The following is a 10979-nucleotide window of genomic DNA, read 5'->3' on the forward strand; positions in this document are numbered from 1 at the left end:
AACATTATAAATCAACTATACTCCAATAAAAGTAAAGTAATAAAGATTATAAAAATAGTAGAAAGAGAAATAATATTGAGGAGTTTGGCTTGGGAAAAAACATCATCAACAAACTGTTAACTAGTATAACTAAGAAAGAGAGAACGTGTATATATATACATATATGTATGTGTGTGTATATATACACATACACACACACATATAAAGGCATTACAATGATACAAATTACAAAATACAGGAAGTCAGAGATTATTAATAATCAGATACAAACAAGTTGGATTATTTAGGAAAAAACAGACAAACTCCTAGAAACATACAAACTACCAAAACTAAATAGTTAAGAAATAGAATACCTGAACAGACCAGTAATGAGTAGAGAGAATGAAACAGTATTGAAAAATCTCTCAATAAATAACATTTCAATAAATAAAATTCAAATGGTTTTATTGGTGAATTATAACAAATGTTTAAAGAGAAATTAAAGCCAAGAATTCTAAAAAGAGGAGTGAACACTTTCAAACCACCTTCTGAGGCATTCATTACCCCAATATCAAAATCAGATGAGGACACTGTGAGAAAAGTACAGATCAATATCCCTAAAAAACATAGATGACACACACTCAAAATATTGGCAAACCAAACTCAACAGCACATTAAAGAGATCATTCACCATGATCAAGTGGGATTTATGCCTGGATGCAAGGATGGCTCAACATATGCAAATCAATAAATGTGATACATTACATTGAGAATAAAGTGAAAACATGATCTACTAATCATTAATCTACTAGTAGTAGTAATGATCTACTAATAATTACTAATAGATACAGAAAAATCTGACAAAATTTGACATCTTTCAACTTCCTTTCATGATAAAGACTCAAGAAAGTTATAGAAGGAATATACCTCAACACATCAAAAGTCATACGACAAGCCCAAAGCTAACAGTATATTGAATTATGAATCCACAAAACATTTCTTCTGAGGTTTGGACCAAGACAAGCTTACCTATTCTTGCCTCTTTGATGAAACAGAGTACTGGAACTCCTAACCAGAGCAAGTAAGCAAGAAAACTAAATCCAAATCATCAAGATAAAGCTAGATTTTCTCTGCAGATGACATTTTTCTATAACAAAACCCTAAACATATCACCTCTCAAACACTATTCAACCTAATAAATAGAGTAAGCTGCAGGATACGAAACCAGCATATAAAAATCATTTGTAATTGTACACTCTAACAACAGAAATTATCAGAAAAGGTTTAAAAAGTCCTATTTACAATAGCACCAAAAAGAAAATACAGTTAACAATATGAAAGACTGAACCTAAGACTTGATACCATAAAAGTTTTAAAAGCAAATGTAAGAAACTCCTCCACATTGGTTTTGATGATTATTTTTCTGGATACAAGACTAAAAGCACAAAAGCAAAAATTAACCAAAATTAAATCAAACTTAAGTTTTTCTACAACAAAAATTAAAAGTCAACATACCAAATGGGGAAAAAATGCAAACATAAAATCAATAAAGGGTATACAATCAAAATACATTTTTTAAAAACTCAAAATGCTACAAGAAACCAAAAAATCCAATATGGATAGGTAAGTGAGCGAGTGAGAGTCGCTTAGTCGTGTCCAACTCTTTGCAATCCCATGGACTGTACCCCACCAGGCTTCTCTGTCCATGGAATTCTCCAGGCAAGAATACTGGAGTGGGTTACCATGCCCTTCTCCAATGGAGAGATAAAGGAAATAGATTTTTTCCCCCCAAAAAACATACAGGTTTCCAATAGGCATATGAAAATGTGCTCAACATGACTCATCATCAGTGCAATCCAAATTAAAACCACAATCAGATACTATCTCACACCTCTTAGAATGCTGCTGCTAAGTCGCTTCAGTTGGGTCCGACTCTGTGCGACCCCATAGATGGCAGCCCACCAGGCTCCCCCGTCCCTGGGATTCTCCAGGCAAGAACACTGGAGTGGGTTGCCATTTCCTTCTCCAATGCATGAAAGTGAAAAGTGAAAGTGAAGTCGCTCAGTCATGTCCGACCCTCAGTGACACCATGGACTGCAGCCTTCCAGGCTTCTCCATCCATGGGATTTTCCAGGCAAGAGTACTGGAGTGGGGTGCCATTGCCTCCTCCAGCCTCTTAGAATGGCTATCATCAAAAAGAGGATATTTTCAACTTACTGTCTTCTTGAGGATGTAGATGAAAGGGAATATGTGAACTGTTAGTGGGGATACAATTTTTGCAGCCGCTATGGAAAACAATATTCAAAAAGTAAAAGTAGATCCATTGTATGATTCATCAATTCCACTTTTGAGTATTTATCCAAAGAAAATAAAAGCACTAACTTGAAAAGATATATGCACCCCTATATTTACTGCAGCATTATCCACAATAGCCAAGATATGGATGCAACCTAAGTTCTTTTCAACAAATAAATGGATAAGAAAGATATGACATCTGCATCTATATTGATATATACCCCCTTCAAGGATCACTGCCTTATCATGGCAAAGGGGCTTGTGTAACTCAATGAAGCTATGAACAATGCCATGCAAGGCTACCCAAGACAGACAGGTCATAGCAGAGAGTTCTGACAAAATGTGATCCACTGGAGGAGGGAATGGCAAACCACCCCAGTATACTTGTCATGAGAACCTCATGAACTGCATAAAAGGCCAAAAAGATATGACACCAAAAGATGAGTCCCCCAGGTCTGAAGGTATTCAATACGTTACTTGGGAAGAGCAGAGGAGAATTACCAATAGACCCAGAATGAATGAAGCAGCTAGGCCAAAGCAGATACAACGCTCAGTTTTGGATGTGTCTGGTAATGAAAGTAAAATCTGATGCTACAAAGAACAGTATTGTATAGGATCCTAGAATGTTAGGTCCATGAATCAAGGAAAATTGGATGTGGTCAAGCAGGAGATGGTAAAAATAAACACTGACATCTTAGGAATCAATGGACGGGAACGGGCAAATTTAATTCAGAAAACCATTATATCTACTACTGTGGGCAAGAATCCCATAGAGGAAATGGACTGGGCCTCATAATCAACAAGAGTCCAAAATACAGTACTTGGGTACAACCTCAAAAATGACAGAATGATCTCAGTTGGTCTCCAAGGAAGGACATTTAAGATCACAGAATCCAAGTGTATGCCCCTACCACCAATGCTGAAGAAGGTGAAGTTGATCAGTTCTCTGAAGACATAAAAGATCTCCTAGAACACCTAAAAAAGGTGTTCTATTCATTATCAGGGATTTACATTTTATAAATACACTTGAGGAGACATGCACACAATTACATAAAATAAATTAGAGCTATTGGTTCTGAATCTTTGATGTCTTTGAAAGTGTTTATCAATTGAGTTGAGTGACTTCACTTTCACTTTCATGCATTGGAGAAGGAAATGGCAACCCACTCCAGTGTTCTTGCCTGGAGAATCCCAAGGACGCAGGATCCTGGTGGGCTGCCATCTATGGGGTCGCACAGAGTTGGACACGACTGCAGTGACTTAGCAGCAGCAGATTTCAGAAACTTAACTAATCAAACATTAATATGATTCTTGTAAACTTTTTTGTTGAAAATACAAAGAAATGATAAAGGAGAGTATGTCCATTGCATGAAGTCTGGAGTATGATGGAAACTTACAAGAGCAAGCCTTAACTCTTTACAATCTCCATTTGAAAAGCTAGGATCTTTAATAAACAAAGGTGACCATGTTCATTTTCCAAAGCAACTACAAGCAAAGGAAAACTAAGATTGGAGTTTCCAGATTTACCATAATGGTTTATGCACATTTCTCAGCTAATCACACCAAACTCTTACTAAAGATAAACTATACAAGCTTCATAGCAGAGGAATCTTGCAGAAAGCACCAGAACCAGTGAACCTCAGGTGTAATGGGACAAATGATAATCACAGGACTGAAAGACTCAAGACACATAATCACTGATGTAGTATTCTGGGTGGAAATACATAAGAAAACCATAATCTGAAACTACCATGGAAAAAATGTCATTTAATGCAAATTTCAATCCACATATACTTCCCATATTCTCTGACTTGAATACTGTATTTAAATAGTCTTTCTTATCAATATACAGATCAAATCCCTCCTAATTACTTTTCTTCCCCAGAACTTTGATTTAAATGGACCACTAATACCATCCCAATTAAAACTGTTTTCTTAACCCTGTTGTGATAAGTTGATGTTACATTCAGGTGTAGAGTAATCATTCCACTTTCCCCTTCACTAGCATCTCAACATCTGAAATTATCACATAGGGAATTTTGGATATTAATGCCTTCTCGTGTTGCTCTTTCACAAAAGGGACAATTTTAATAACTGAAGGTCATTAATTCATGCTGAGAGTCTTCCACGCTTTGTGGGGAGCCTGGATGCAGACAATGAGCAAAGACTCTGGAACACTGGGGAGAAGTAAAGAGCTGACTTTGACTATCTACGGGGAGAAGTAAAGAGCTGACTTTGACTATCTACAAAGAAAAAAAAAAGAAGTGGAAAACAGCCTCACTAGACAGGAACATTAGAAGTAGAAAATGAAAGGCTTACAGGTTCTCAATCCATGACATTTCAGGAGGAAAAGCAGACAGAGCCTCTGACCCAGGACAGAACATTTACCCGAGAAGCTGCCGTTTTCTCCTTTTCTTCCCGCTCTGCGTTGTTTTCTCATCGATGTCATGCTGAGAACCACATTAGTATCTTGAGAATGACTTCAATGGCATCTGCACAGCTTCTGCATCTGTTCCCACCGCACCCACAGGCAAAAGAACGCAGAAATGCCGACTTTTTGAAAAAAGAGAGATTCAGGAACAATGAGCTCCTGCATGGAGCTCATTTCTGGAGGTTTTTTTCTCACAGAAAAAACTGTGAGGTTTTTCTTTCCTGTCTGCACGTGCTCTCCCCTCACACAGATGCCCCCAGACTCTGCTACAGCGTAGAGTAAGGGGGCTACACCGCACTGCCCATCTCATCCCATGTAGAGCAGCCACCAATGCCTCCGCAGACGGAAAAGGATTGAAGACTGGAAGCAATGCTCACCCATGTACCCCATAGCCCTTGTGCTTAAACTGAGCCTAACTTAGAATCACCTGGTGTTGAAACAATGCAGATGTTCCCACCACGATCAATACACACTGGGAAGGGCACAGGTGTTATTGCTAAACCCTCATCATGGAATACTAATGGGAAACTGTGTGGGAACCACACAGCAAACATTTCTTCCAAAGTTTTAAAGTGCACACAAATTTGGGGGGAATGAGGGCCCCAGTCTAACTATGATTCTCCTGTGGAGTTCATGAAATGGCATATTTAACAAGTTTTTTGTTGGTGCTGATGTGACTCCCTCAGACCTGTATTCAGTAGCACTGAGCTAGAGCTATCAGGCATAGCACACCTGAGACCACTGAGTAGCATGAAGTTTCAGGCTAAGAACTTCCAGAAGTGCAGGTTCCCTGAGCCTGATTCCTAGGGGCTGAGCCCCTCCTGGAATAAGTGTGGCCTTGCTGGTGCCTGGAAGGGATGCTCCCAGGTTGGTGGAAATCACATGATGGGTTTAGGGTATGTGAGGGGTTGCCTGTAGAAATCTATTCAAAGGCACTCTTAGTCCTTACATCCTTTAGCCCCCTGTCCTCTCAGGGCCCACTTGACCCAAAGGACTACTGGGGAGTGAGGCATGACTACTTGTCCTCAGGTGAGCTGAGATTCCATAACCCCAAAGATCCAGAGCATGAGTTGTTTGCATCACAGATTTATTTGAAGATAAACCAAAGGCATTAATGGGGAATTAACATTTTGTGCTGGGAATGGTCAGAAGTCTTTGAAAATGATGCCATGAATGAATATTTGATGATTCACAAAGGAAATTGTGATCTATGTTAATAAAGCACATTACAGCTGAACCAACAGGTCAGAACTTTTTGTTTATTGTGTGTCTATGTGTTTGTGTTATAAATTGTGGTGCCACAGTTTGTTCTCCCCACCCCGCTTAAGTATTTATACGTCCTCACATCTTTAACATGCATTCTTAAGGTAAAAATTGAGAAAAGCATATCCACTTTTTCAAATATTCTTTGAGAATCTAGTGTCTTTTATATTTTTATTTCAATTTTTAATGAAATTTTAAAGGTTACTTTCCATTTACAATTATCATAAAATATTGGCTATTTTCCTCATGTTGTACAATATATCCTTGAGCCTATATGACACCCAATGGTTTGTGCCTCCCACTCCCCAGCCCCTATCTTGCCTCTCCCACCTCCCCACTGGTAACCACTCATGTGTTCCCTGTGTCTGTCAGTTTGTTTCTTTTTTGTCATATTCACTCATTTCTTATATTTTTTAGAGTCCACATATAAGTGATATCATACAGTATTTGCCTTTCAATGTGTGACATTTCATTTTGCATAATGCCTTCCAAATATATCCATGTTGGTGCAAATGGCAAATTTGCAAACGGTAGTATATATGCATTGTATATATGTACTACATCTTCCTTATCCGTTTATCGGTTATGGACATTTAGGTTGCTCCTGTATTTTGACAACTGTAAACAATGTTGCTATGAACATTAGGGTGCATGTATCTTTTTGAATCTTTTAGTATATTCCAATAAGTGTTTCATGCTCCACATACTAGTGTATTTAAAATTTTAAGTGATTTTTAAAAACAGCCTTTTTTTTTTTTTTTTTGCTGAGAAGCTTGTGGGATTTTAGTTCCCCACAACCAGGGATTGAACCCAGGTCATGGCAGTGAAAGCACCGAATCCTAACCACTGGACTGCCAGGGAACTCCCAGACAGATTAGACTTTAAAATAAGGACGGTTAAAAGAGAAAAAGAAGGTCAATACACCATGATCAAGGGAGTAATCTAAGAAGAACTAACAAACTTAAGTATTTATGCACCCAGCAAGGAGCACCTAAATACATAAACAAATATAACTGACTTAAAGGGAGACATTGACAGTAACAGTAAAAGCAAGGAAATTTAAAACCCCACTTAAGACAATGGACAGGTCATCCAGACAGAAAATCAATAAGGAAACACTGATCTTAAATGACACATTAAACCAGATGGATACATATATAAATATATATATACACATACATAGCACATCCATCCAAAAGTAACAGAATACACTTCCTTTTCAGGGGCATACAGAACTTTCTCCAGAATAGGTCACATGCAGGGCCTCAAAACGACAATCAGCGAATTTAAAATTGAAATTACATAAAGCATTTTTTTTCCAAACACAATGCTATGAAATGCACAACGCAAGAAAATAACTGCAAAAAACACAAAAGCGTGGAAGTTAAAAAATATGCTACTAAACAGCCAATGGATCACTGAAGAAATCAAAGAGGAAATAAAAAAAAAAACCTAGAAACAAATGAAAACAAAAAAACAGTCCAAATCTATGGGACACAGCAAAAGCGATTCTAAAAGCAAAGTTTACAGTAATATCTTCCCGACCCAGGGATTGAACCTGCACTGCCTGCATCTCCTGCATTACAGGCAGATTCTTTATCCACTGAGCCACCTGGAAGCCCAGGCTCATAGAAAACAAGAAATATTTTAAATGTACAACCAAAGCTTACACCCAAAGGAATGAGAAGTCATTGGAATGAGAGGAGGAAAAAAGGACAAAGAGAATGAGGATATGAATGATCAAAGGTTTGGAAGCAATAGAAGGAGAGGAAGGCTGGGTTGAGACGTCTGGAATCCAGGGGCTAGAGGGCCCATGAGGATGGACATCCAAAATGCACAGGATGGAAGTGAGAAGTGGAAGACCAATAAAGTCTAGAAGGGGAAGGATTAGTTCTGGAGATATCCAGAGGTCACAGGGGCAGGGATATTGAGGTCACAAAGAGCAATAGAGAAGGATGGAGTACAGGGATGGAGGAGGGGTGACTCTAGATGCAGCGGGTGGACTGAGGGTCACTAATTTTTCCTCCTACTCACTAATTCCATGACTTGCATTCAAATCATAAGCTAATTGTCAATAGTTTCTGATTTGAAACTTTGAGGTAATAACCTCACTTACATAAAATACTTGTGATGACCCCTTCAACTGAACACACAGTAAAGGTTTAGAGAAACAAACGAGTAAACAATGACACAATCATTCTTCTCTCCTTCAGGGCCACTGGGTGCAAGGTGTGATCGTGGAAACCACTGGACTGAAATGGATTCTGCCTAGCACCTGAATAGTCCTAAAGTAGATTCTCCCAGGGAAGCTGCAAATAAGAACCTATGCCTCATGACACCCTGATTTCTGACCTTGTAAGACCCTAACCAGAAAGCCTGGCCAAGGCCACTGGCTTTCTAACTTATGAACTGTAGAATGTTTTTTAAACTGCTAAATGTGAGGTCATACATTATGGCAGTGACAAAAAAAAACCAAAACACTATGAAGTATAGGAACAAATTTGATTATAAAATATGAGATTTTAAAATATTTAAACAATAAATCCAAGTAAAGGGAATTCCTTGCTGGTTAAGTGGTTAGGACTCTGCTGTCTCAATGCCAAGGGCCTGAGTTTGATTTCTGATCAGGTAACTAAGATCCAGCAAGCTGCACGAGCAAAAGAGAAAGTATAATATCTAACCTATGGTGTTTCCAATGTTGAAGTAATTAAACAGAGAGACCATTAGGCTGAGGTGACTCTCTTTCTTAAGCAAACAAAACTTAATGCAGAGTCAAGACATTTTAAATCTGAGAAGATAAATTAAAAATAACCAATCACACACAGCCAACTAGGTTTTCCAAGACCAAGGTGACTGGTTAAGATACAGTCAAATATTATCCTTGCTTTGATTTGGTGTCTTTTCTACAAAAACCTTTCCCTAGTTCCTGTGGATAAAGCACTCATAAACATCTTTGCTTTGAGGCTGTTAGAAAGGAATACAGGTAGGCTCAAATTAGCTCTTTAAAATTTTAATATGCATAAATTAATATTTTAACACACAGTGCCATATTTCATTTTGAACACTCGCCTCATCTAGTCCCTCAAGACCCCATTCAGCTGCAGCTTCTCCCCACATCTCCCTGCCCCTGTTCACTCATGCCAACAATACACCAGCATAGCTATATCCTCAGTTGACCAGACATCACCCTTGATGGTAACACCAATACTGCCCACACTATCAGAGTCTCCCACCACCTGCTGAGCAATGCACGGAGAAATTCTAGAACACACAAGCCCCTCCCAGGGCCCAAACATCCAGTCATATGCTCCTCCCTTCACCATCCTGGCACTCAAGATCACCAGTCTTGAATCCCATTTTAATGAAGCCCACACACCTGAATTCACAGTTCAAGCAAGTTGGTACCACAATCTGTAGCACAGACCAGTTTTCCTTCTCACCTGTGTTATTATTCCTAGGGGTTTTGACAATTTCTCCATTTTTTTGCCTTTTCTTTAGCCCAGAGCTTCACAGAGGCACACACAAGGATTGCAGGTGAAATTCATGAGGACTTGAATCTAGTACCACTAACAATGCATACAGTGCATACCACTAACAATGCATATGAACCTAACAGAAGCAGAGGATATTAAGAAGAGGTGGCAAGAATACACAGAAGAACTGTACAAAAAAGATCTTCACGACCCAGATAATCATGATGGTGTGATCACCAACCTAGAGTCAGACATCCTGGAATATGAAGTCAAGTGGGCCTTAGGAAGCATCCCTATGAACAAAGCTAGTGGAGGTGATGGAATTCCAGCTGAGCTATTTCAAATCCTAAAAGATGATGCTGTGAAAGTGCTGCATGCAATATGCCAGCAAATTTGGAAAACTCAGCAGTGGCCACAGGACAGGAAAAGGTCAGTTTCATTCCAATCCCAAAGAAAGGCAATGCCAAAGAATGCTCAAACTACCACACAATTGCGCTCATCTCACACATTAGTAAAGTAATGCTCAAAATTCTCCAAGCCAGGCTTCAGCAATACATGAACCATGAATTTCCAGATGTTCAAGCTGGATTTCAAAAAGGCAGAAGAACCAGAGATCAAATTGCCAACATCTGCTGGATCATGGAAAAAGCAAAAGAATTCCAGAAAAACATCTATTTCTATTTTATTGACTATGCCGAAGCCTTTGACTGTGTGGATCACAGTAAACTGTGGAAAATTCTGAAAGAGATGGGAATACCAGACCACCTGACCTGCCTCTTGAGACACTTATATGCAGGTCAGGAAGCAACAGTTAGCACTGGACATGTGCCGGGGTCCTGCCCCGGCTGATCCAGGGTATTCGAAGCGGGGACGGCGTCAGCGAGGGCCAGGATACAATAGCTTCAATTAGATATTAATTAAAGATATAAAGAGTAATAGAATAAGGATAGCTCAGTAGGAAAATTCAGTGGAGAAAAGAGGCTGAGTAGCTTGGTTTACGCGGGAGACCAATAAAACTTCAAGACAAGAAGTTTGCACCACTTACGTAGGCCGCAGGTGTCCTTCCGTTCTCCCGAAGGAGAGGAGACACTGAGGCCTCCCCGGTCGGATCTTAGAAGCCCAGGCATAATTAGTAAGCATGGTGGGTTCCGCGCTCCAGATGGAGACTCAACCAGAGTGAGAGAGAGAGCGACATGGGGAGACCAGTATTTCGAGAAACTGATCCCAATTCTTTATTTTCCAGAGTCTGTTTTTATACACTGAGATGTTATACAAAAGTCACGTGGGGACAGCAGTCCTGACTTTTATCAAAGTCAGGTGCTTCACACAAATGTATACAGAGGTCTTAGGGGTGTTACATCATCTTCTGGCCAGGGGGGGCCTGCTGACAATTTATGACCCTCTCCTTGTGACAACGGTCAGTCAACCAGGTCACTTATTTCTCCAGGGGTGATTATTCTTAAAACAGACACCACCCAAATAAAGTTACATTCCTATAGGGTGACGGTGTAGTGGGTTTTAGTTAAGGAAAGAATTTA

The sequence above is a fragment of the Bos mutus genome, chromosome 6 (genome assembly GCF_027580195.1).
Source record: "Bos mutus isolate GX-2022 chromosome 6, NWIPB_WYAK_1.1, whole genome shotgun sequence".
Taxonomy (NCBI): domain Eukaryota; kingdom Metazoa; phylum Chordata; class Mammalia; order Artiodactyla; family Bovidae; genus Bos; species Bos mutus.